General features: G+C 47.7%; 20 non-coding genes across 20 annotated transcripts; all 20 read right to left on the bottom strand.

Annotated features, from left to right (window-relative positions):
• Positions 1 to 3,461: 3,461 nt before the first annotated feature.
• trnaq-uug (transfer RNA glutamine (anticodon UUG)) lies at positions 3,462 to 3,533 on the bottom strand. Its single transcript has one exon. It is a non-coding gene; the product is annotated as a tRNA-Gln (tRNA).
• Positions 3,534 to 6,647: 3,114 nt separating this feature from the next.
• trnaq-cug (transfer RNA glutamine (anticodon CUG)) lies at positions 6,648 to 6,719 on the bottom strand. The gene has a single exon. It is a non-coding gene; the product is annotated as a tRNA-Gln (tRNA).
• Positions 6,720 to 7,686: 967 nt separating this feature from the next.
• Positions 7,687 to 7,758, bottom strand: trnaq-uug (transfer RNA glutamine (anticodon UUG)). Its single transcript has one exon. It is a non-coding gene; the product is annotated as a tRNA-Gln (tRNA).
• A 305-nt stretch (positions 7,759 to 8,063) lies between these two features.
• Positions 8,064 to 8,135, bottom strand: trnaq-cug (transfer RNA glutamine (anticodon CUG)). Its single transcript has one exon. It is a non-coding gene; the product is annotated as a tRNA-Gln (tRNA).
• Positions 8,136 to 9,488: 1,353 nt separating this feature from the next.
• trnaq-cug (transfer RNA glutamine (anticodon CUG)) lies at positions 9,489 to 9,560 on the bottom strand. The gene has a single exon. It is a non-coding gene; the product is annotated as a tRNA-Gln (tRNA).
• A 967-nt stretch (positions 9,561 to 10,527) lies between these two features.
• trnaq-uug (transfer RNA glutamine (anticodon UUG)) lies at positions 10,528 to 10,599 on the bottom strand. The gene has a single exon. It is a non-coding gene; the product is annotated as a tRNA-Gln (tRNA).
• A 305-nt stretch (positions 10,600 to 10,904) lies between these two features.
• Positions 10,905 to 10,976, bottom strand: trnaq-cug (transfer RNA glutamine (anticodon CUG)). Its single transcript has one exon. It is a non-coding gene; the product is annotated as a tRNA-Gln (tRNA).
• A 1,353-nt stretch (positions 10,977 to 12,329) lies between these two features.
• Positions 12,330 to 12,401, bottom strand: trnaq-cug (transfer RNA glutamine (anticodon CUG)). Its single transcript has one exon. It is a non-coding gene; the product is annotated as a tRNA-Gln (tRNA).
• A 967-nt stretch (positions 12,402 to 13,368) lies between these two features.
• Positions 13,369 to 13,440, bottom strand: trnaq-uug (transfer RNA glutamine (anticodon UUG)). The gene has a single exon. It is a non-coding gene; the product is annotated as a tRNA-Gln (tRNA).
• Positions 13,441 to 13,745: 305 nt separating this feature from the next.
• trnaq-cug (transfer RNA glutamine (anticodon CUG)) lies at positions 13,746 to 13,817 on the bottom strand. Its single transcript has one exon. It is a non-coding gene; the product is annotated as a tRNA-Gln (tRNA).
• A 1,354-nt stretch (positions 13,818 to 15,171) lies between these two features.
• Positions 15,172 to 15,243, bottom strand: trnaq-cug (transfer RNA glutamine (anticodon CUG)). Its single transcript has one exon. It is a non-coding gene; the product is annotated as a tRNA-Gln (tRNA).
• A 967-nt stretch (positions 15,244 to 16,210) lies between these two features.
• Positions 16,211 to 16,282, bottom strand: trnaq-uug (transfer RNA glutamine (anticodon UUG)). The gene has a single exon. It is a non-coding gene; the product is annotated as a tRNA-Gln (tRNA).
• Positions 16,283 to 16,587: 305 nt separating this feature from the next.
• On the bottom strand, positions 16,588 to 16,659 carry trnaq-cug (transfer RNA glutamine (anticodon CUG)). The gene has a single exon. It is a non-coding gene; the product is annotated as a tRNA-Gln (tRNA).
• Positions 16,660 to 18,012: 1,353 nt separating this feature from the next.
• Positions 18,013 to 18,084, bottom strand: trnaq-cug (transfer RNA glutamine (anticodon CUG)). Its single transcript has one exon. It is a non-coding gene; the product is annotated as a tRNA-Gln (tRNA).
• Positions 18,085 to 19,051: 967 nt separating this feature from the next.
• Positions 19,052 to 19,123, bottom strand: trnaq-uug (transfer RNA glutamine (anticodon UUG)). The gene has a single exon. It is a non-coding gene; the product is annotated as a tRNA-Gln (tRNA).
• Positions 19,124 to 19,428: 305 nt separating this feature from the next.
• On the bottom strand, positions 19,429 to 19,500 carry trnaq-cug (transfer RNA glutamine (anticodon CUG)). Its single transcript has one exon. It is a non-coding gene; the product is annotated as a tRNA-Gln (tRNA).
• A 1,354-nt stretch (positions 19,501 to 20,854) lies between these two features.
• Positions 20,855 to 20,926, bottom strand: trnaq-cug (transfer RNA glutamine (anticodon CUG)). Its single transcript has one exon. It is a non-coding gene; the product is annotated as a tRNA-Gln (tRNA).
• A 967-nt stretch (positions 20,927 to 21,893) lies between these two features.
• On the bottom strand, positions 21,894 to 21,965 carry trnaq-uug (transfer RNA glutamine (anticodon UUG)). Its single transcript has one exon. It is a non-coding gene; the product is annotated as a tRNA-Gln (tRNA).
• Positions 21,966 to 22,270: 305 nt separating this feature from the next.
• trnaq-cug (transfer RNA glutamine (anticodon CUG)) lies at positions 22,271 to 22,342 on the bottom strand. Its single transcript has one exon. It is a non-coding gene; the product is annotated as a tRNA-Gln (tRNA).
• A 1,353-nt stretch (positions 22,343 to 23,695) lies between these two features.
• On the bottom strand, positions 23,696 to 23,767 carry trnaq-cug (transfer RNA glutamine (anticodon CUG)). Its single transcript has one exon. It is a non-coding gene; the product is annotated as a tRNA-Gln (tRNA).
• Between the last annotated feature and the right edge of the window lie 619 nt (positions 23,768 to 24,386).

Genomic DNA, 24,386 nt, shown 5'->3' with positions numbered 1-24,386 from the left:
GGGGATATTGCACAGACGAATGAACGCAGGAAACTGAGAGACACAAGTGGCGAGGATTAAAAACATTAGAATTTAAGAATTAGGAACAGCAATAAACAATACACCCCCTCAATACTGCTCCACTACTCAATATGATCATAGCTCATCTGATGCCTTAGTTCCACTTCCTGCCCACTCCCTTGATTCCCTGAGAACGTACTCAACGATGGAGCATCCAAAATCATTTGGGATAAATCATTTCAAAGATTCACACCATTTGATTGCAGAATTGTCCCACACCTAAATGATCAATCACTTACCCTGAGACTGTGGCCTCATGTTCTAGATTCTACAGCCAGGGCAAGAAACTTTTCAGTTTCAACCACGTCAAGCCCCTTTAGAAGCTTGTCTAGTTCAATGTGATCACTTCTCATGCTTCTAAACTCCAGAGAGAATAGGCCCAACTTACTTACCTTTCTATCATTGGATAACCCTATCCTCCCAATTATCAATCTAATGCACCTTCACAGTACCATGTGCAATCCGATGATATCCTCTATCCAGTATAGTGACCAAAAGTGCACACAGTACCCCAGCTGTGATCTCAGAAGAACTAGAGAAATAGGAGCAGGAAATGAACATACGGCCCATCAAGCCTGCCCCAAAACTAAATAGGAACATGGCTGATTTTCAGATTCAACTCCACTCCTCCACCCGCACCCCTCATCCTTTGATTCCCTGAGAGACCAAAGGCACGTACAGTTGTCATAAGATTTCCTTATTGTTGTACTCCAAACTCCATGAAATAGGTGCCACATGTGACTTGCCTTTCTAATTGATTTCTGCGCCTACATATTAAGTTCAATTGCTCCTTGTTTGAGTGCAATCAAGTCTCTCGCAACATCAACATTTAGAAGTGATGCGGCTGTTGGAATCACATATCCTGCTTTTCTGTTCTTAATAACAAAGTGAATGACCTAACGCTTTCCCACATTATGCTCAATCTGCCAACTTGTTGTACACACTGGCAAACTTTTTAAATCTCTGAATTGTTTTTGTATCTGCTATCACCTTACATCCTCACCTAGCTTGGTATCATCAGTAAACCTGGACACAGTAATCAGTCTCTTCATTTAATTCTTAAAAAAGATTGCAAATACACAAGGACTCAGAACTGACCTTTGTGGCACCCAGCTATTTGCAGTTTGCCAACTTCAAAATGTTCCATTTATCCCTATTCTCAGCTTCCTTTCTGTTAACAAATCTTCTGCACATGCAAATATATTACCCACAATGCCAAGAATCCTAACCGTGCATTCAAGGTTTTTCTTGGGCACCTGACTTAAAGTATTCTGGAAATTTAAGTATACATCTAGTATACATCTTTATCCTCCCTACTAGCTACATTTCAAAAAAACTCTCGTAAATGTGCCAAACACATTTTCCTTTCACAAAACCGTGTTGATGTTGTCCGATCATACTATGATGTCCTAAGGGCATTGTTAAGACATTCTGCATTCTCAATTCCAAAACTTGCCTGAGCACTTATGTCAGGCAAAGTGGCTTGCAGTTCATTTTCTCCCCATCTCTACTTTCTTGAATAATGATTTTATATTTGCTAATGCCCAGTCCACTGGGACTGTTGAGGAAACGAGGGAATATGTGATCTAATAAGCAGATCTTTCACCATCCCTGGGCTACCTCTGTTAGAGCCCGGGGATGTAGGCTAGTGGGATTTTGTCAGATCTCAGTCTTTATGGGAATTGCAAATGAAAGGCCATGTACATAGCCTGTCATCAGAATGGTCAAAAGTACAAAGAACCCACTGAGATTTGAACTTCAATTGCTAGACTTAAAGTCCAGAGTGCTCACTGTTACACCATGGAACCGACTGAGCTGCTGTCCTCAGGCTCATGTCTTTACTGCATTCACATTGGCGCCAAAGTTCCCAGCGACCCATCGAATGGATTCAGAATCCAGAGTGCTCACCATTATACCATGGAACGCAGAGCATTCAGTTGGCAGCTGAATCATTTCTCAAAGAAGGGCACTCCTTTCATGGAACATTGCAGCAACAATAACAGAGTCAACAACACGTCGTTACTTGATGCCATTGACACAGGAAACGTTTCCAAGGTGCTTCACACCCAGATTATATCAAACAATTTTGTCAGAAACCACATCAGGAGATTTTAGGAGAACTCATTAAAGGCTTCATCAAATCATTACATTTGAAAGACCCCCCTGAAGGAGGACAAAGATTTGCAAAGCCCAATAGCTTTACTGAGGGATGTCCAGAGCTCAATGTTGAGGCAGCTGCACACACGTCTTACATTAGTGGAGCAGTTTCATTTGCGCAAGCGCCACAAACAACAACAGGAAGGGCGCAGAGAGTTCCAAGCACTGACACGCTGAAACAGGCTGCCGAGATAGGGAGGGAAAATCCCGCAAAGGAATTTGAAAGCCAGCATGCCAACATAAAGGCTGAGTTGTTGTCAGGCCGCGAAAGAATGTCGTCGACTGGAAACAGAGTTACTGGCTGGAGGGCCATAGGTGCGAGCAAGGATATGGGCAGCAGAGGTTTCGAATCAGCTCAACTTTATGGAAGGATCAAAGGGCATGTCTGTGCCCGAACATCTCAGAATAGTCAAGCTTGCAGATAAGGAGGTCGAGGATGGAGATGTCAGCAGCAGCGGATCAGCTGAGCCAAAGAATTGGGGCAGCGAAGTTAAACAGGTGGAAATACTTGGCCTTGGCAAGGCAGCGGACCTGCGTTGGCAGGTCATCTCAAGGTGAGCCATGTGACCCAGGTTGCGAACTGCTTGCCAAAGCCTCAAGCAGCCTCCCAGGGAGAGGGAGTTACGGCGAGTGAAGATAGTTTGAGACGTTGAGCTGCACTGCAAATTGCGATGTATCACTGAGCCACAAGAAAATTTGCAAGTCAATCTCGATGGAAAAATTGCAAGCGCTTGACAATATGATGTCCACCATTGCACTTTGGCTTCATGTTTGGCAACACATTGCTTCAGCTCTCGCACTTGCTCTGCTCCTAAGTTTGTCTGCTCTGCAAATGAAAGAGCTGCGGTCAAGCTGCCAATCGTAACAATGCTGCTTCTCTTCCCTACCTCTCGCTAATATGACACTCTTGCCAAATGATCCGTGAATGAGCATTGCTAGGCAGTAATGCACAGAACTTGACCAGGAAAGACGGGATAAAATTCGTGATCTTCAAAGACGCAATTCAAGTGATGCCTGCCTGCCCTTGAATGCTTTCGAGCTTGCCTGTTGAATTTCAAATGCCGTGCAGCCAATGAAACTGCTGCCTCTACTCAGGCATGTGGCATCAGCCTGAGCCGCCTCTCGCTCAAGAATATGAAGAGCTGAAAGCCAGAAAATGCACGGTAATCAGCAAAGACCCTCAGCTCTTCAGGTTTCCACTCGCCTGCCTCAAATTTTAACAGAAGCTGGGCAAACCCAAAAACTGGTTCCACTGAGATTTGAACTCAGGCCACTGGATTCAAAGTCCAGAGTGCTCACCGTTACACCATGGAACCGACGAAGCTGCTATTCTCAGGCTCATGTCTTTTCTGCATTCAAATTGGCGACAAAGTTCCCAGCGACCCGTCGAATAGTTCTCCTCGTGTGACGCAAAGTGTTGCATCCTTTCAATGGGACAGATAAAGAGCAGGGCCAAGAGACAAAACAGCGACGGTGCAGGCAGCTGGCTCAAGAGGCTCAGCCCTGTGCATTCCAATGGCAGGCGAGCTGGTTCTAAGTTTGTCCTCTCGAATTGTACGCCACGGCAATTGTAAAGGAGACGCAATTTGCCGAACCTGTCGGTGGGATTGTCAAAAGTACAAGGTTCCACCGAGATTTCAACTCGGATCGCTGGATTCAGAGTCCAGAGTGCTCACCATTACCCCATGGAACCCAGAGGTGCAGCTTATTGCTGAATCCTTGCTCCAAGAAGATTACTTCTTTCAATTAATATGGCAGCAACCGTAACAGCGACAATGACACGTCGTTACTTGATGCCATTGACAAGGGAAAAGTTTGCAAGACACTTCACCCTAGATGATATCAAACAATTATGGCACAAGTCGCATGGGGAGATTTTAGGAGAACTCATCCAATCATTACGTTTGAAAGTGCTCACTTGTTCCTGGTGAGACAACGGACCTGCGTTGCCAGGTCATCTCAAGGTGAGCCATGTGACCCAGGTTGCGAACTGCTTGCCAAAGTCTCAGGCAGCCTCCCAGGGAGAGGGACTTATGGCAAGTGAACATAGTTTGAGACGTCGAGCTGCACTGCAAATTGTGATGTTTCGCTGAGCCACAAGAAAATTTGCAAATCTATCTCGCTAACAAAATTGCAAGCGCTTGACAATTTCATATCCACCATTCCACGTTGGCTTCATGTTTGGCAACACATTGCTTCAGCTTTCGCACTTGCTCTGCTCCTAAGATTGTCTGCTCTGCAAATGAATGAGCTGCGGTCAAGCTGCCACTCGTAACAATGCTGCTTCTCGTCCCTACTACTCGCTAATATGACACTCTTGCCAAATGATCCGTGAATGAGCATTGCTAGGCAGTGGTGCACAAGACTTTAATGGGAAATAGAGGATAAAAATGGTGTTCTTCAAGGACGCATTTCAACTCATGCCTGCCTGCCCTTGAATGCTTTCGAGCTTGCCTGTTGAATTTCAAATGCCGTGCAGCTATTGCCTCCAACTCAGGCATATGGCATCAGCCTGAGCTGCCTATTGCTCAAGAATATGAAGAGTTGAAAGCCAGAAAAAGCACAGTAATCAGCAAAGACCCTCAACTCTTCAGATTTCCACTCGCTTACCTCAAATTTTAACAGCACCTGGGCATACACGAAACTTGGTTGCAGCGAGATTTGAACTCGGATCGCTGGATTCAAAGTCCAGAGTGCTCACCGTTAAACCATGAAACCTACATTGTTGCTGTTCTCAGGCTCATGTCTTTTCTGCATTAATATTGGCGCCAAAGTTTGCAGCGACCCGTCAAATGGTTCTCCTCGTGTGACGCAAACTGTTGCATCCTTTCAATGGGACAGATAAAGAGCAGGGCCAAGAGCCAAAACAATGAGGATGCAGGCAGCTGGCACAAGCGGTTCAACCATGCGCATTCTAATGGCAGGCGAGCTTGTTCAAAGGTTGTCCTCTCGAATCGTACGCCACAGCAATTGTAAAGGAGACGCAATTTGCCAAACCTGTCGGCGGGATTGTCAAAAGTACAAGGTTCCGCCGAGGTATGAACTCTGATCGCGGGATTCAGAGTCCAGAGTGCTCATCATTACACCATGGAACCCTGAGCACGCTGTTAGCTGTTGAATCGTTGCTCAAAGAAGATTACTTCTTTCATTTAATATGGCAGCAACCGTAACAGCGACAACGACACGTCGTTACTTGATGCCATTGGCAAGGGAATAGTTTGCAAGACACTTCACACCTAGGTTATATCAAACAATTTTGGCACAAGCCGCATTGGGAGATTTTAGGAGAACTCATCCAATCATTACGTTTGAAAGTGCGCACTTGTTCCTAGTGAGGCATCGGACCTGCGTTGGCAGGTCATCTCAAGGTGAGGCATGAGTCCTAGGTTGCGAACTGCTTGCCAAAACCTCATGCAGCCTCCCAGGGAGAGGGATTTATGGCCAGTGAACATAGTTTGAGACTTCGAGCTGCACTGCAAATTGCGACGTTTCGCTGAGCTACAAGAAAATTTGCAAATTTTTCTCGCTAGCAAAATTGCAAGCGCTTGATAATTTCATGTCCACCATTCCACTTTGGCTTCATGTTTGGCAACACATTGCTTCAGCACTTACTCTGCACCTAAGATTGTCTGCTATGCAAATGAAAGTGCCGCGGTCAAACTGCCACTCGTACCTATGCTGCTTCTCTTCCCTACTTCTCGGTAATATGACACTCTTGCCAAGTGATACGAAAATGATCATTGCTAGGCAATGGTGCACGTGACTTGACCAGGAAAGATGGGATAAAATTGATGCTCTTCAAGGAGGAAATTCAAGTGATATCTGCCTGCCCTTGATCGCTTTCGAGCTTGCCTGTTGAATTTCAAATGCCGTACAGCCAATGCAACTGATGCCTCCACCTCAGGCATATGGCATCAGCCTGAGCCGCCTATAGCACACGAATATGAAGAGCTGAAAGCCAGAAAAAGTACTGTAATCAGCAAAGACCGTCAGCTCTTCAGGATTCCACTCTCCTGCCTCAAATTCTAACAGCAGCAGGGCAAACGAGAAACATGGTTCCACCTAGACTTGAACTCTGCTCACTGTATTCAAAGTCCAGAGTGCTCACCGTTACACCATGGAACCTACATTGCTGTTGTGTTCAGGATCATGTCTTTTCTGCATTCACATTGGCGACAAAGTTTCGAGCGGCCCGTCGAATGGTTCTCCTCGTGCGACGCATACTGTTGCATCCTTTCAATGGGGCAGATAAAGAGCAGGGCCAAGAGCCAAAATAATGACGGTTCAGGCAGCTGGCAGAAGAGGCTCAGACATGTGCATTCCAATGGCAGACGAGCTGGTTCAAAATTCGTCCTCTCGAATCGGAAGCCACGGCAATTGTAAAGGAGACGCAATTTGCCGAACTTGTCGGCGGGATTGTCAAAAGTACAAGGTTCCACTGAGATTTGAACTCAGATCGCTGGATTCAGAGTCCAGAGTGCTCACCATTACACCATGGAACCCAGAGGATGCAACTTCCAACTGGATCGTTGCTCAAAGAAGATTACTTCCTTCATTTAATATGGCAGCAACCTGAACAGAGACAAAGACACGTCGTTACTTGATGCCTTTGACAAGGGAGGAGTTTGCAAGACACTTGACACCTAGGTTATATCAAACAATTTTGGCACAAGTCGCATGGGGAGATTTTAGGAGAACTCATCAGAGGCTTCATCCAATCATGAAAATTGAAAGTGCGCACTTGTTCCTGGTGAGGCAACGGATCTGCGTTGCCAGGTCACCTCAAGGTGAATCATGAGACCCAGGTTGCGAACTGCTTGCCAAAGTCTCAGGCAGCCTCCCAGTGAGAGGGATTTATGGCCAGTGAACATAGTTTGAGATGTGGAGCTGCACTGCAAATAGCGATGTGTCGCTGAGCTACAAGAAAATTTGCAAATCTATCTGGCTAGCAAAATTGCAAGCGCTTGACAATTTCATGTCCACCATTCCACTTTGGCTTCATGTTTGGCAACACATTGCTTCAGCTCTCGCACTTGCTCTGCACCTAAGATTGTCTGCTCTGCAAATGAAAGAGCTGCAGTCAAGCTGCCTCTCGTAACAATGCTGCTTCTCTTCCCTACTTCTCGGTAATATGACACTCTTGCCAAATGATCCGAAAATGAGCATTGCTAAGCAGTGGTGCACGAGACTTGATCAGGAAAGACGGGATAAAAGTGATGCTCTTCAAGGAGGTAATTCAAACGATATCTGCCTGCCCTTGAATGCTTTCCAGCTTGCCCTTTGTATTTCAAATGCCGTGCAGCCATTGCCTCCAGCTCAGGCATATGGCATCAGCCTGAGCTGCCTATTGCTCAAGAATATGAAGAGTTGAAAGCCAGAAAAAGCACAGTAATCAGCAAAGACCCTCAGCTCTTCAGGGTTCCACTCGCCTGCCTCAAATTTTAACAGCAGCTGGTCAAACGAGAAACTTGGTTCCACCGAGATTTGAACTCGGATCGCTGGATTCAAAGTCCAGAGTGCTGACCGTTACACCATGGAACCAACTGAGCTGCTGTCCTAAGGCTCATGTCTTTTCTGCATTCACATTGGCGCCAAAGTTCCCTGCGACCCGTCGAATGCTTCTCCTCTTGTGATGCAAACTGTTGCATCCTTTCAATGGGACAGATAAAGAGCAGGGCCAAGAGCCAAAACAACGACAGTGCAGGCTGCTGGCACAAGAGGCTCAGCCATTCGCATTCCAACGGCAGGCGAGCTGGTTCAAAATTCGTCCTCTCGAATCGGACGCCACGGCAATTGTAAAGGAGACGCAATTTGCCGATCCTGTCGGCGGGATTGTCAAAAGTACAAGGTTCCACCGAGATTTGAACTCTGATCGCTGGATCCAGAGTCCAGAGCGTTCACCATTACGCCATGGAACCCAGATGATGCCGCTCCCGGCTGAATCGTAGCTCAAATAAGATTACTTCTTTCATTTAATATGGCAGCATCAGTAACACCGACAACGACACGTCGTTACTTGATGCCATTGACAAGTTTGAGTTTGAGAAGAGTTTGCAAGACGCTTGACACCTAGGTTATATCAAACAATTTTGGCACAAGTCGCATGGGGAGATTTTCGGAGAACTCATCAGAGGCTTCATCCAATCATGACCATTGAAAGTGCGCACTTGCTCCTGGTTCGGCAACGGATCTGCGTTGCCACGTCATCTGAGGGTGAACCATGAGACCCATGTTGCGAACTGCTTGCCAAAGTCTCAGGCAGCCTCTCAGCGAGAGGGATTTATGGCCAGTGAACATAGTTTGAGATGTGGAGCTGCACTGCAAATTGCGATGTGTCGCTGAGCTACAAGAAAATTTGCAAATCTATCTGGCTAGCAAAATTGCAAGCGCTTGACAATTTCATGTCCACCATTCCACTTTGGCTTCATGTTTAGCAACACATTGCTTCAGCTCTCGCACTTGCTCTGCACCTAAGATTGTCTGCTCTGCAAATGAAAGAGCTGCAGTCAAGCATCACTCGTAACAATGCTGCTTCTCTTCCCTACTTCTCGCTAACATGACACTCTTGCCAAATGATCCGAAAATGAGCATTGCTATGCAGAGGTGCACGAGGCTTGATCAGGAAAGACGGGATAAAATTGATGCTCTTCAAGGAGGTAATTCAAACGATATCTGCCTGCCCTTGAATGCTTTCGAGCTTGCCTGTTGAATTTCAAATGCCGTGCAGCCAATGCCTCCAACTCAGGCATATGGCATCTGCCTGAGCCGCCTCTCGCTCAAGATTATGAAGAGCTGAAAGCCAGAAAAGGCACGGAGAACAGCAAAGACCTTCAGCTCTTCAGGATTCCACACAGCTGCCTCAAATTTTAACAGCAGCCGGGGGAACGAGAAACTCGGTTCCACCGAGATTTGAACTCGGATCGCTGGTTTCAAAGTCCCGAGTGCTCACCGTTACACCACGGAAGCAACATTGCTGTTGCGTTCAGGATCATGACTTTTCTGCATTCACGTTGGCGACAATGTTCCCAGCGGCCCGTCGAATGGTTCTCCTTGTGCGACGCAAAATGTTGCATCCTTTCAATGGGACAGATAAAGAGCAGGGCCAAGAGCCAAAACAATGACGGTGCAGGAAGCTGGCTCAAGAAGCTCAGCCATGCGCATTACAACAGCAGGCGTGCTGGTTCTAAATTTGTCCTCTCGAATCGGACGCCACGGCAATTGTAAAGGAGACGCAATTTGCCGAACCTGTCGGCGGGATTGTCAAAAGTACAAGGTTCCACCGAGATTTGAACTCGGATCGCTGGATTCAGAGTCCAGAGTGCTCACCATTACACCATGGAACGCAGAGGATGCCTCTTCAGCCTGAATCGTTGCTCAAAGAAGATTACTTCTTTCATTTAAAATGGCAGCATCAGTAACACCGACACCGACACGTCGTTACTTCATGCCATTGACAAGGGAAGAGTTTGCAAGACACTTGACACCTAGGTTATATCAAACAATTTTGGCACAAGTCGCATGTGGAGATTTTAGGTGAACTCATCGGAGGCTTCATCCAATCATGACGATTGAAAGTGCGCACTTGCTCCTGGTGCGGCAACGGATCTGCGTTGCCACGTCATCTCAAGGTGAACCATGAGATCCATGTTGCGAACTGCTTGCCAAAGTCTCAGGCAGCCTCCCAGCGAGAGGGATTTATGGCCTGCGAACATAGTTTGAGACGTCGAGCTGCACTGCAAATTGCGATGTGTCGCTGAGCTACAAGAATATTTGCAAATCTATCTGGCTAGCAAAATTGCAAGCGCTTGACAACTTCATGTCCACCATTCCACTTTGGCTTCATGTTTGGCAACACATTGCTTCAGCTCTCGCACTTGCTCTGCACCTAAGATTGTCTGCTCTGCAAATGAATGAGCTGCAGTCAAGCTGCCACTCGCTAACAATGCTGCTTCTCTTCCCTACTTCTCGGTAATATGACACTCTTGCCAAATGATCCGAAAATGAGCATTGCTAAGCAGTGGCGCACGAGACTTGATCAGGAAAGACGGGATGAAAGTGATGCTCTTCAAGGAGGTAATTCAAACGATATCTGCCTGCCCTTGAATGCTTTCGAGGTGCCCTTTGTATTTCAAATGCCGTGCAGCCATTGCCTCCAGCTCAGGCATATGGCATCAGCCTGAGCTGCCTATTGCTCAAGAATATGAAGAGTTGAAAGCCAGAAAAAGCACAGTAATCAGCAAAGACCCTCAGCTCTTCAGGGTTCCACTCGCCTGCCTCAAATTTTAACAGCAGCTGGTCAAACGAGAAACTTGGTTCCACCGAGATTTGAACTCGGATCGCTGGATTCAAAGTCCAGAGTGCTGACCGTTACACCATGGAACCAACTGAGCTGCTGTCCTAAGGCTCATGTCTTTTCTGCATTCACATTGGCGCCAAAGTTCCCTGCGACCCGTCGAATGCTTCTCCTCTTGTGATGCAAACTGTTGCATCCTTTCAATGGGACAGATAAAGAGCAGGGCCAAGAGCCAAAACAACGACAGTGCAGGCTGCTGGCACAAGAGGCTCAGCCATTCGCATTCCAACGGCAGGCGAGCTGGTTCAAAATTCGTCCTCTCGAATCGGACGCCACGGCAATTGTAAAGGAGACGCAATTTGCCGATCCTGTCGGCGGGATTGTCAAAAGTACAAGGTTCCACCGAGATTTGAACTCTGATCGCTGGATCCAGAGTCCAGAGCGTTCACCATTACGCCATGGAACCCAGATGATGCCGCTCCCGGCTGAATCGTAGCTCAAATAAGATTACTTCTTTCATTTAATATGGCAGCATCAGTAACACCGACAACGACACGTCGTTACTTGATGCCATTGACAAGTTTGAGTTTGAGAAGAGTTTGCAAGACGCTTGACACCTAGGTTATATCAAACAATTTTGGCACAAGTCGCATGGGGAGATTTTCGGAGAACTCATCAGAGGCTTCATCCAATCATGACCATTGAAAGTGCGCACTTGCTCCTGGTTCGGCAACGGATCTGCGTTGCCACGTCATCTGAGGGTGAACCATGAGACCCATGTTGCGAACTGCTTGCCAAAGTCTCAGGCAGCCTCTCAGCGAGAGGGATTTATGGCCAGTGAACATAGTTTGAGATGTGGAGCTGCACTGCAAATTGCGATGTGTCGCTGAGCTACAAGAAAATTTGCAAATCTATCTGGCTAGCAAAATTGCAAGCGCTTGACAATTTCATGTCCACCATTCCACTTTGGCTTCATGTTTAGCAACACATTGCTTCAGCTCTCGCACTTGCTCTGCACCTAAGATTGTCTGCTCTGCAAATGAAAGAGCTGCAGTCAAGCATCACTCGTAACAATGCTGCTTCTCTTCCCTACTTCTCGCTAACATGACACTCTTGCCAAATGATCCGAAAATGAGCATTGCTATGCAGAGGTGCACGAGGCTTGATCAGGAAAGACGGGATAAAATTGATGCTCTTCAAGGAGGTAATTCAAACGATATCTGCCTGCCCTTGAATGCTTTCGAGCTTGCCTGTTGAATTTCAAATGCCGTGCAGCCAATGCCTCCAACTCAGGCATATGGCATCTGCCTGAGCCGCCTCTCGCTCAAGATTATGAAGAGCTGAAAGCCAGAAAAGGCACGGAGAACAGCAAAGACCTTCAGCTCTTCAGGATTCCACACAGCTGCCTCAAATTTTAACAGCAGCCGGGGGAACGAGAAACTCGGTTCCACCGAGATTTGAACTCGGATCGCTGGTTTCAAAGTCCCGAGTGCTCACCGTTACACCACGGAAGCAACATTGCTGTTGCGTTCAGGATCATGACTTTTCTGCATTCACGTTGGCGACAATGTTCCCAGCGGCCCGTCGAATGGTTCTCCTTGTGCGACGCAAAATGTTGCATCCTTTCAATGGGACAGATAAAGAGCAGGGCCAAGAGCCAAAACAATGACGGTGCAGGAAGCTGGCTCAAGAAGCTCAGCCATGCGCATTACAACAGCAGGCGTGCTGGTTCTAAATTTGTCCTCTCGAATCGGACGCCACGGCAATTGTAAAGGAGACGCAATTTGCCGAACCTGTCGGCGGGATTGTCAAAAGTACAAGGTTCCACCGAGATTTGAACTCGGATCGCTGGATTCAGAGTCCAGAGTGCTCACCATTACACCATGGAACGCAGAGGATGCCTCTTCAGCCTGAATCGTTGCTCAAAGAAGATTACTTCTTTCATTTAAAATGGCAGCATCAGTAACACCGACACCGACACGTCGTTACTTCATGCCATTGACAAGGGAAGAGTTTGCAAGACACTTGACACCTAGGTTATATCAAACAATTTTGGCACAAGTCGCATGTGGAGATTTTAGGTGAACTCATCGGAGGCTTCATCCAATCATGACGATTGAAAGTGCGCACTTGCTCCTGGTGCGGCAACGGATCTGCGTTGCCACGTCATCTCAAGGTGAACCATGAGATCCATGTTGCGAACTGCTTGCCAAAGTCTCAGGCAGCCTCCCAGCGAGAGGGATTTATGGCCTGCGAACATAGTTTGAGACGTCGAGCTGCACTGCAAATTGCGATGTGTCGCTGAGCTACAAGAATATTTGCAAATCTATCTGGCTAGCAAAATTGCAAGCGCTTGACAACTTCATGTCCACCATTCCACTTTGGCTTCATGTTTGGCAACACATTGCTTCAGCTCTCGCACTTGCTCTGCACCTAAGATTGTCTGCTCTGCAAATGAATGAGCTGCAGTCAAGCTGCCACTCGCTAACAATGCTGCTTCTCTTCCCTACTTCTCGGTAATATGACACTCTTGCCAAATGATCCGAAAATGAGCATTGCTAAGCAGTGGCGCACGAGACTTGATCAGGAAAGACGGGATGAAAGTGATGCTCTTCAAGGAGGTAATTCAAACGATATCTGCCTGCCCTTGAATGCTTTCGAGGTGCCCTTTGTATTTCAAATGCCGTGCAGCCATTGCCTCCAGCTCAGGCATATGGCATCAGCCTGAGCTGCCTATTGCTCAAGAATATGAAGAGTTGAAAGCCAGAAAAAGCACAGTAATCAGCAAAGACCCTCAGCTCTTCAGGGTTCCACTCGCCTGCCTCAAATTTTAACAGCAGCTGGGCAAACGAGAAACTTGGTTCCACCGAGATTTGAACTCGGATCGCTGGATTCAAAGTCCAGAGTGCTGACTGTTACACCATGGAACCAACTGAGCTGCTGTCCTAAGGCTCATGTCTTTTCTGCATTCACATTGGCGCCAAAGTTCCCTGCGACCCGTCGAATGCTTCTCCTCTTGTGATGCAAACTGTTGCATCCTTTCAATGGGACAGATAAAGAGCAGGGCCAAGAGCCAAAACAACGACAGTGCAGGCTGCTGGCACAAGAGGCTCAGCCATTTGCATTCCAACGGCAGGCGAGCTGGTTCAAAATTTGTCCTCTCGAATCGGACGCCACGGCAATTGTAAAGGAGACGCAATTTGCCGATCCTGTCGGCGGGATTGTCAAAAGTACAAGGTTCCACCGAGATTTGAACTCTGATCGCTGGATCCAGAGTCCAGAGCGTTCACCATTACGCCATGGAACCCAGAGGATGCCGCTCCCGGCTGAATCGTAGCTCAAGTAAGATTACTTCTTTCATTTAATATGGCAGCATCAGTAACACCGACAACGACACGTCGTTACTTGATGCCATTGACAAGTTTGAGTTTGAGAAGAGTTTGCAAGACGCTTGACACCTAGGTTATATCAAACAATTTTGGCACAAGTCGCATGGGGAGATTTTAGGAGAACTCATCAGAGGCTTCATCCAATCATGACCATTGAAAGTGCGCACTTGCTCCTGGTTCGGCAACGGATCTGCGTTGCCACGTCATCTGAAGGTGAACCATGAGACCCATGTTGCGAACTGCTTGCCAAAGTCTCAGGCAGCCTCCCAGCGAGAGGGATTTATGGCCAGTGAACATAGTTTGAGATGTGGAGCTGCACTGCAAATTGCGATGTGTCGCTGAGCTACAAGAAAATTTGCAAATCTATCTGGCTAGCAAAATTGCAAGCGCTTGACAATTTCATGTCCACCATTCCACTTTGGCTTCATGTTTAGCAACACATTGCTTCAGCTCTCGCACTTGCTCTGCACCTAAGATTGTCTGCTCTGCAAATGAAAGAGCTGCAGTCAAGCTGTCACTCGTAACAATGCTGCTTCTCTTCCCTACTTCTCGCTAACATGACACTCTTGCCAAATGATCCGAAAATGAGCATTGCTGTGCAGTGGTGCACGAGGCTTGATCAGGAAAGACGGGATAAAATTGATGCTCTTCAAGGAGGTAATTCAAACGATATCTGCCTGCCCTTGAATGCTTTCGAGCTTGCCTGTTGAATTTCAAATGCCGTGCAGCCAATGCCTCCAACTCAGGCATATGGCATCTGCCTGAGCCGCCTCTCGCTCAAGATTATGAAGAGCTGAAAGCCAGAAAAGGCACGGAGAACAGCAAAGACCTTCAGCTCTTCAGGATTCCACACAGCTGCCTCAAATTTTAACAGCAGCCGGGGGAACGAGAAACTCGGTTCCACCGAGATTTGAACTCGGATCGCTGGTTTCAAAGTCCCGAGGGCTCACCGTTACACCACGGAAGCAACATTGCTGTTGCGTTCAGGATCATGACTTTTCTGCATTCACGTTGGCGACAATGTTCCCAGCGGCCCGTCGAATGGTTCTCCTTGTGCGACGCAAAATGTTGCATCCTTTCAATGGGACAGATAAAGAGCAGGGCCAAGATCCAAAACAATGACGGTGCAGGAAGCTGGCTCAAGAAGCACAGCCATGCGCATTACAACAGCAGGCGTGCTGGTTCTAAATTTGTCCTCTCGAATCGGACGCCACGGCAATTGTAAAGGAGACGCAATTTGCCGAACCTGTCGGCGGGATTGTCAAAAGTACAAGGTTCCACCGAGATTTGAACTCGGATCGCTGGATTCAGAGTCCAGAGTGCTCACCATTACACCATGGAACGCAGAGGATGCCTCTTCAGCCTGAATCGTTGCTCAAAGAAGATTACTTCTTTCATTTAAAATGGCAGCATCAGTAACACCGACACCGACACGTCGTTACTTCATGCCATTGACAAGGGAAGAGTTTGCAAGACACTTGACACCTAGGTTATATCAAACAATTTTGGCACAAGTCGCATGTGGAGATTTTAGGTGAACTCATCGGAGGCTTCATCCAATCATGACGATTGAAAGTGCGCACTTGCTCCTGGTGCGGCAACGGATCTGCGTTGCCACGTCATCTCAAGGTGAACCATGAGATCCATGTTGCGAACTGCTTGCCAAAGTCTCAGGCAGCCTCCCAGCGAGAGGGATTTATGGCCTGCGAACATAGTTTGAGACGTCGAGCTGCACTGCAAATTGCGATGTGTCGCTGAGCTACAAGAATATTTGCAAATCTATCTGGCTAGCAAAATTGCAAGCGCTTGACAACTTCATGTCCACCATTCCACTTTGGCTTCATGTTTGGCAACACATTGCTTCAGCTCTCGCACTTGCTCTGCACCTAAGATTGTCTGCTCTGCAAATGAATGAGCTGCAGTCAAGCTGCCACTCGCTAACAATGCTGCTTCTCTTCCCTACTTCTCGGTAATATGACACTCTTGCCAAATGATCCGAAAATGAGCATTGCTAAGCAGTGGTGCACGAGACTTGATCAGGAAAGACGGGATGAAAGTGATGCTCTTCAAGGAGGTAATTCAAACGATATCTGCCTGCCCTTGAATGCTTTCGAGGTGCCCTTTGTATTTCAAATGCCGTGCAGCCATTGCCTCCAGCTCAGGCATATGGCATCAGCCTGAGCTGCCTATTGCTCAAGAATATGAAGAGTTGAAAGCCAGAAAAAGCACAGTAATCAGCAAAGACCCTCAGCTCTTCAGGGTTCCACTCGCCTGCCTCAAATTTTAACAGCAGCTGGTCAAACGAGAAACTTGGTTCCACCGAGATTTGAACTCGGATCGCTGGATTCAAAGTCCAGAGTGCTGACTGTTACACCATGGAACCAACTGAGCTGCTGTCCTAAGGCTCATGTCTTTTCTGCATTCACATTGGCGCCAAAGTTCCCTGCGACCCGTCGAATGCTTCTCCTCTTGTGATGCAAACTGTTGCATCCTTTCAATGGGACAGATAAAGAGCAGGGCCAAGAGCCAAAACAACGACAGTGCAGGCTGCTGGCACAAGAGGCTCAGCCATTCGCATTCCAATGGCAGGCGAGCTGGTTCAAAATTTGTCCTCTCGAATCGGACGCCACGGCAATTGTAAAGGAGACGCAATTTGCCGATCCTGTCGGCGGGATTGTCAAAAGTACAAGGTTCCACCGAGATTTGAACTCTGATCGCTGGATCCAGAGTCCAGAGCGTTCACCATTACGCCATGGAACCCAGAGGATGCCGCTCCCGGCTGAATCGTAGCTCAAGTAAGATTACTTCTTTCATTTAATATGGCAGCATCAGTAACACCGACAACGACACGTCGTTACTTGATGCCATTGACAAGTTTGAGTTTGAGAAGAGTTTGCAAGACGCTTGACACCTAGGTTATATCAAACAATTTTGGCACAAGTCGCATGGGGAGATTTTAGGAGAACTCATCAGAGGCTTCATCCAATCATGACCATTGAAAGTGCGCACTTGCTCCTGGTTCGGCAACGGATCTGCGTTGCCACGTCATCTGAAGGTGAACCATGAGACCCATGTTGCGAACTGCTTGCCAAAGTCTCAGGCAGCCTCCCAGCGAGAGGGATTTATGGCCAGTGAACATAGTTTGAGATGTGGAGCTGCACTGCAAATTGCGATGTGTCGCTGAGCTACAAGAAAATTTGCAAATCTATCTGGCTAGCAAAATTGCAAGCGCTTGACAATTTCATGTCCACCATTCCACTTTGGCTTCATGTTTAGCAACACATTGCTTCAGCTCTCGCACTTGCTCTGCACCTAAGATTGTCTGCTCTGCAAATGAAAGAGCTGCAGTCAAGCATCACTCGTAACAATGCTGCTTCTCTTCCTTACTTCTCGCTAACATGACACTCTTGCCAAATGATCCGAAAATGAGCATTGCTATGCAGTGGTGCACGAGGCTTGATCAGGAAAGACGGGATAAAATTGATGCTCTTCAAGGAGGTAATTCAAACGATATCTGCCTGCCCTTGAATGCTTTCGAGCTTGCCTGTTGAATTTCAAATGCCGTGCAGCCAATGCCTCCAACTCAGGCATATGGCATCTGCCTGAGCCGCCTCTCGCTCAAGATTATGAAGAGCTGAAAGCCAGAAAAGGCACGGAGAACAGCAAAGACCTTCAGCTCTTCAGGATTCCACACACCTGCCTCAAATTTTAACAGCAGCCGGGGGAACGAGAAACTCGGTTCCACCGAGATTTGAACTCGGATCGCTGGATTCAAAGTCCCGAGGGCTCACCGTTACACCACGGAAGCAACATTGCTGCGGTGTTCAGGATCATGACTTTTCTGCATTCACATTGGCGACAATGTTCCCAGCGGCCCGTCGAATGGTTCTCCTTGTGCGACGCAAAATGTTGCATCCTTTCAATGGGACAGATAAAGAGCAGGGCCAAGATCCAAAACAATGACGGTGCAGGAAGCTGGCTCAAGAAGCTCAGCCATGAGCATTACAACAGCAGGCGTGCTGGTTCTAAATTTGTCCTCTCGAATCGGACGCCACGGCAATTGTAAATGAGACGCAATTTGCCGAACCTGTCGGCGGGATTGTCAAAAGTACAAGGTTCCACCGAGATTTGAACTCGGATCGCTGGATTCAGAGTCCAGAGTGCTCACCATTACACCATGGAACCCAGAGGATGCCTCTGCAGCCTGAATCGTTGCTCAAAGAAGATTACTTCTTTCATTTAAAATGGCAGCATCAGTAACAACGACAACGACACGTCGTTACTTCATGCCATTGACAAGGGAAGAGTTTGCAAGACACTTGACACCTAGGTTATATCAAACAATTTTGGCACAAGTCGCATGTGGAGATTTTAGGTGAACTCATCGGAGGCTTCATCCAATCATGACGATTGAAAGTGCGCACTTGCTCCTGGTGCGGCAACGGATCTGCGTTGCCACGTCATCTCAAGGTGAACCATGAGATCCATGTTGCGAACTGCTTGCCAAAGTCTCAGGCAGCCTCCCAGCGAGAGGGATTTATGGCCTGTGAACATAGTTTGAGACGTCGAGCTGCACTGCAAATTGCGACGTGTCGCTGAGCTACAAGAATATTTGCAAATCTATCTGGCTAGCAAAATTGCAAGCGCTTGACAACTTCATGTCCACCATTCCACTTTGGCTTCATGTTTGGCAACACATTGCTTCAGCTCTCGCACTTGCTCTGCACCTAAGATTGTCTGCTCTGCAAATGAAAGAGCTGCAGTCAAGCTGCCACTCGTAACAATGCTGCTTCTCTTCCCTACTTCTCGGTAATATGACCCTCTTGCCAAATGATCCGAAAATGAGCATTGCTAAGCAGTGGTGCACGAGACTTGATCAGGAAAGACGGGATAAAAGTGATGCTCTTCAAGGAGGTAATTCAAACGATATCTGCCTGCCCTTGAATGCTTTCGAGCTTGCCCTTTGTATTTCAAATGCCGTGCAGCCATTGCCTCCAGCTCAGGCATATGGCATCAGCCTGAGCTGCCTATTGCTCAAGAATATGAAGAGTTGAAAGCCAGAAAAAGCACAGTAATCAGCAAAGACCCTCAGCTCTTCAGGGTTCCACTCGCCTGCCTCAAATTTTAACAGCAGCTGGTCAAACGAGAAACTTGGTTCCACCGAGATTTGAACTCGGATCGCTGGATTCAAAGTCCAGAGTGCTGACCGTTACACCATGGAACCAACTGAGCTGCTGTCCTAAGGCTCATGTCTTTTCTGCATTCACATTGGCGCCAAAGTTCCCTGAGACCCGTCGAATGCTTCTCCTCTTGTGATGCAAACTGTTGCATCCTTTCAATGGGACAGATAAAGAGCAGGGCCAAGAGCCAAAACAACGACAGTGCAGGCTGCTGGCACAAGAGGCTCAGCCATTCGCATCCCAATGGCAGGCGAGCTGGTTCAAAATTCGTCCTCTCGAATCGGACGCCACGGCAATTGTAAAGGAGACGCAATTTGCCGATCCTGTCGGCGGGATTGTCAAAAGTACAAGGTTCCACCGAGATTTGAACTCTGATCGCTGGATCCAGAGTCCAGAGCGTTCACCATTACGCCATGGAACCCAGAGGATGCCGCTCCCGGCTGAATCGTAGCTCAAGTAAGATTACTTCTTTCGTTTAATATGGCAGCATCAGTAACACCGACAACGACACGTCGTTACTTGATGCCATTGACAAGTTTGAGTTTGAGAAGAGTTTGCAAGACGCTTGACACCTAGGTTATATCAAACAATTTTGGCACAAGTCGCATGGGGAGATTTTAGGAGAACTCATCAGAGGCTTCATCCAATCATGACCATTGAAAGTGCGCACTTGCTCCTGGTTCGGCAACGGATCTGCGTTGCCACGTCATCTGAAGGTGAACCATGAGACCCATGTTGCGAACTGCTTGCCAAAGTCTCAGGCAGCCTCCCAGCGAGAGGGATTTATGGCCAGTGAACATAGTTTGAGATGTGGAGCTGCACTGCAAATTGCGATGTGTCGCTGAGCTACAAGAAAATTTGCAAATCTATCTGGCTAGCAAAATTGCAAGCGCTTGACAATTTCATGTCCACCATTCCACTTTGGCTTCATGTTTAGCAACACATTGCTTCAGCTCTCGCACTTGCTCTGCACCTAAGATTGTCTGCTCTGCAAATGAAAGAGCTGCAGTCAAGCTGTCACTCGTAACAATGCTGCTTCTCTTCCCTACTTCTCGCTAACATGACACTCTTGCCAAATGATCCGAAAATGAGCATTGCTGTGCAGTGGTGCACGAGGCTTGATCAGGAAAGACGGGATAAAATTGATGCTCTTCAAGGAGGTAATTCAAACGATATCTGCCTGCCCTTGAATGCTTTCGAGCTTGCCTGTTGAATTTCAAATGCCGTGCAGCCAATGCCTCCAACTCAGGCATATGGCATCTGCCTGAGCCGCCTCTCGCTCAAGATTATGAAGAGCTGAAAGCCAGAAAAGGCACGGAGAACAGCAAAGACCTTCAGCTCTTCAGGATTCCACACAGCTGCCTCAAATTTTAACAGCAGCCGGGGGAACGAGAAACTCGGTTCCACCGAGATTTGAACTCGGATCGCTGGTTTCAAAGTCCCGAGGGCTCACCGTTACACCACGGAAGCAACATTGCTGTTGCGTTCAGGATCATGACTTTTCTGCATTCACGTTGGCGACAATGTTCCCAGCGGCCCGTCGAATGGTTCTCCTTGTGCGACGCAAAATGTTGCATCCTTTCAATGGGACAGATAAAGAGCAGGGCCAAGATCCAAAACAATGACGGTGCAGGAAGCTGGCTCAAGAAGCACAGCCATGCGCATTACAACAGCAGGCGTGCTGGTTCTAAATTTGTCCTCTCGAATCGGACGCCACGGCAATTGTAAAGGAGACGCAATTTGCCGAACCTGTCGGCGGGATTGTCAAAAGTACAAGGTTCCACCGAGATTTGAACTCGGATCGCTGGATTCAGAGTCCAGAGTGCTCACCATTACACCATGGAACGCAGAGGATGCCTCTTCAGCCTGAATCGTTGCTCAAAGAAGATTACTTCTTTCATTTAAAATGGCAGCATCAGTAACACCGACACCGACACGTCGTTACTTCATGCCATTGACAAGGGAAGAGTTTGCAAGACACTTGACACCTAGGTTATATCAAACAATTTTGGCACAAGTCGCATGTGGAGATTTTAGGTGAACTCATCGGAGGCTTCATCCAATCATGACGATTGAAAGTGCGCACTTGCTCCTGGTGCGGCAACGGATCTGCGTTGCCACGTCATCTCAAGGTGAACCATGAGATCCATGTTGCGAACTGCTTGCCAAAGTCTCAGGCAGCCTCCCAGCGAGAGGGATTTATGGCCTGCGAACATAGTTTGAGACGTCGAGCTGCACTGCAAATTGCGATGTGTCGCTGAGCTACAAGAATATTTGCAAATCTATCTGGCTAGCAAAATTGCAAGCGCTTGACAACTTCATGTCCACCATTCCACTTTGGCTTCATGTTTGGCAACACATTGCTTCAGCTCTCGCACTTGCTCTGCACCTAAGATTGTCTGCTCTGCAAATGAATGAGCTGCAGTCAAGCTGCCACTCGCTAACAATGCTGCTTCTCTTCCCTACTTCTCGGTAATATGACACTCTTGCCAAATGATCCGAAAATGAGCATTGCTAAGCAGTGGTGCACGAGACTTGATCAGGAAAGACGGGATGAAAGTGATGCTCTTCAAGGAGGTAATTCAAACGATATCTGCCTGCCCTTGAATGCTTTCGAGGTGCCCTTTGTATTTCAAATGCCGTGCAGCCATTGCCTCCAGCTCAGGCATATGGCATCAGCCTGAGCTGCCTATTGCTCAAGAATATGAAGAGTTGAAAGCCAGAAAAAGCACAGTAATCAGCAAAGACCCTCAGCTCTTCAGGGTTCCACTCGCCTGCCTCAAATTTTAACAGCAGCTGGGCAAACGAGAAACTTGGTTCCACCGAGATTTGAACTCGGATCGCTGGATTCAAAGTCCAGAGTGCTGACTGTTACACCATGGAACCAACTGAGCTGCTGTCCTAAGGCTCATGTCTTTTCTGCATTCACATTGGCGCCAAAGTTCCCTGCGACCCGTCGAATGCTTCTCCTCTTGTGATGCAAACTGTTGCATCCTTTCAATGGGACAGATAAAGAGCAGGGCCAAGAGCCAAAACAACGACAGTGCAGGCTGCTGGCACAAGAGGCTCAGCCATTCGCATTCCAATGGCAGGCGAGCTGGTTCAAAATTTGTCCTCTCGAATCGGACGCCACGGCAATTGTAAAGGAGACGCAATTTGCCGATCCTGTCGGCGGGATTGTCAAAAGTACAAGGTTCCACCGAGATTTGAACTCTGATCGCTGGATCCAGAGTCCAGAGCGTTCACCATTACGCCATGGAACCCAGAGGATGCCGCTCCCGGCTGAATCGTAGCTCAAGTAAGATTACTTCTTTCATTTAATATGGCAGCATCAGTAACACCGACAACGACACGTCGTTACTTGATGCCATTGACAAGTTTGAGTTTGAGAAGAGTTTGCAAGACGCTTGACACCTAGGTTATATCAAACAATTTTGGCACAAGTCGCATGGGGAGATTTTAGGAGAACTCATCAGAGGCTTCATCCAATCATGACCATTGAAAGTGCGCACTTGCTCCTGGTTCGGCAACGGATCTGCGTTGCCACGTCATCTGAAGGTGAACCATGAGACCCATGTTGCGAACTGCTTGCCAAAGTCTCAGGCAGCCTCCCAGCGAGAGGGATTTATGGCCAGTGAACATAGTTTGAGATGTGGAGCTGCACTGCAAATTGCGATGTGTCGCTGAGCTACAAGAAAATTTGCAAATCTATCTGGCTAGCAAAATTGCAAGCGCTTGACAATTTCATGTCCACCATTCCACTTTGGCTTCATGTTTAGCAACACATTGCTTCAGCTCTCGCACTTGCTCTGCACCTAAGATTGTCTGCTCTGCAAATGAAAGAGCTGCAGTCAAGCATCACTCGTAACAATGCTGCTTCTCTTCCTTACTTCTCGCTAACATGACACTCTTGCCAAATGATCCGAAAATGAGCATTGCTATGCAGTGGTGCACGAGGCTTGATCAGGAAAGACGGGATAAAATTGATGCTCTTCAAGGAGGTAATTCAAACGATATCTGCCTGCCCTTGAATGCTTTCGAGCTTGCCTGTTGAATTTCAAATGCCGTGCAGCCAATGCCTCCAACTCAGGCATATGGCATCTGCCTGAGCCGCCTCTCGCTCAAGATTATGAAGAGCTGAAAGCCAGAAAAGGCACGGAGAACAGCAAAGACCTTCAGCTCTTCAGGATTCCACACACCTGCCTCAAATTTTAACAGCAGCCGGGGGAACGAGAAACTCGGTTCCACCGAGATTTGAACTCGGATCGCTGGTTTCAAAGTCCCGAGGGCTCACCGTTACACCACGGAAGCAACATTGCTGCGGTGTTCAGGATCATGACTTTTCTGCATTCACATTGGCGACAATGTTCCCAGCGGCCCGTCGAATGGTTCTCCTTGTGCGACGCAAAATGTTGCATCCTTTCAATGGGACAGATAAAGAGCAGGGCCAAGATCCAAAACAATGACGGTGCAGGAAGCTGGCTCAAGAAGCTCAGCCATGAGCATTACAACAGCAGGCGTGCTGGTTCTAAATTTGTCCTCTCGAATCGGACGCCACGGCAATTGTAAAGGAGACGCAATTTGCCGAACCTGTCGGCGGGATTGTCAAAAGTACAAGGTTCCACCGAGATTTGAACTCGGATCGCTGGATTCAGAGTCCAGAGTGCTCACCATTACACCATGGAACCCAGAGGATGCCTCTGCAGCCTGAATCGTTGCTCAAAGAAGATTACTTCTTTCATTTAAAATGGCAGCATCAGTAACAACGACAACGACACGTCGTTACTTCATGCCATTGACAAGGGAAGAGTTTGCAAGACACTTGACACCTAGGTTATATCAAACAATTTTGGCACAAGTCGCATGTGGAGATTTTAGGTGAACTCATCGGAGGCTTCATCCAATCATGACGATTGAAAGTGCGCACTTGCTCCTGGTGCGGCAACGGATCTGCGTTGCCACGTCATCTCAAGGTGAACCATGAGATCCATGTTGCGAACTGCTTGCCAAAGTCTCAGGCAGCCTCCCAGCGAGAGGGATTTATGGCCTGTGAACATAGTTTGAGACGTCGAGCTGCACTGCAAATTGCGACGTGTCGCTGAGCTACAAGAATATTTGCAAATCTATCTGGCTAGCAAAATTGCAAGCGCTTGACAACTTCATGTCCACCATTCCACTTTGGCTTCATGTTTGGCAACACATTGCTTCAGCTCTCGCACTTGCTCTGCACCTAAGATTGTCTGCTCTGCAAATGAAAGAGCTGCAGTCAAGCTGCCACTCGTAACAATGCTGCTTCTCTTCCCTACT

The sequence above is a fragment of the Cetorhinus maximus genome, chromosome 34, assembly GCF_964194155.1.
Source record: "Cetorhinus maximus chromosome 34, sCetMax3.hap1.1, whole genome shotgun sequence".
Classification (NCBI taxonomy): Eukaryota; Metazoa; Chordata; class Chondrichthyes; order Lamniformes; family Cetorhinidae; genus Cetorhinus; species Cetorhinus maximus.
The sequence above is the reverse complement of the archived record's forward strand: the minus strand, read 5'-3'. Positions and strand labels throughout refer to the sequence as shown.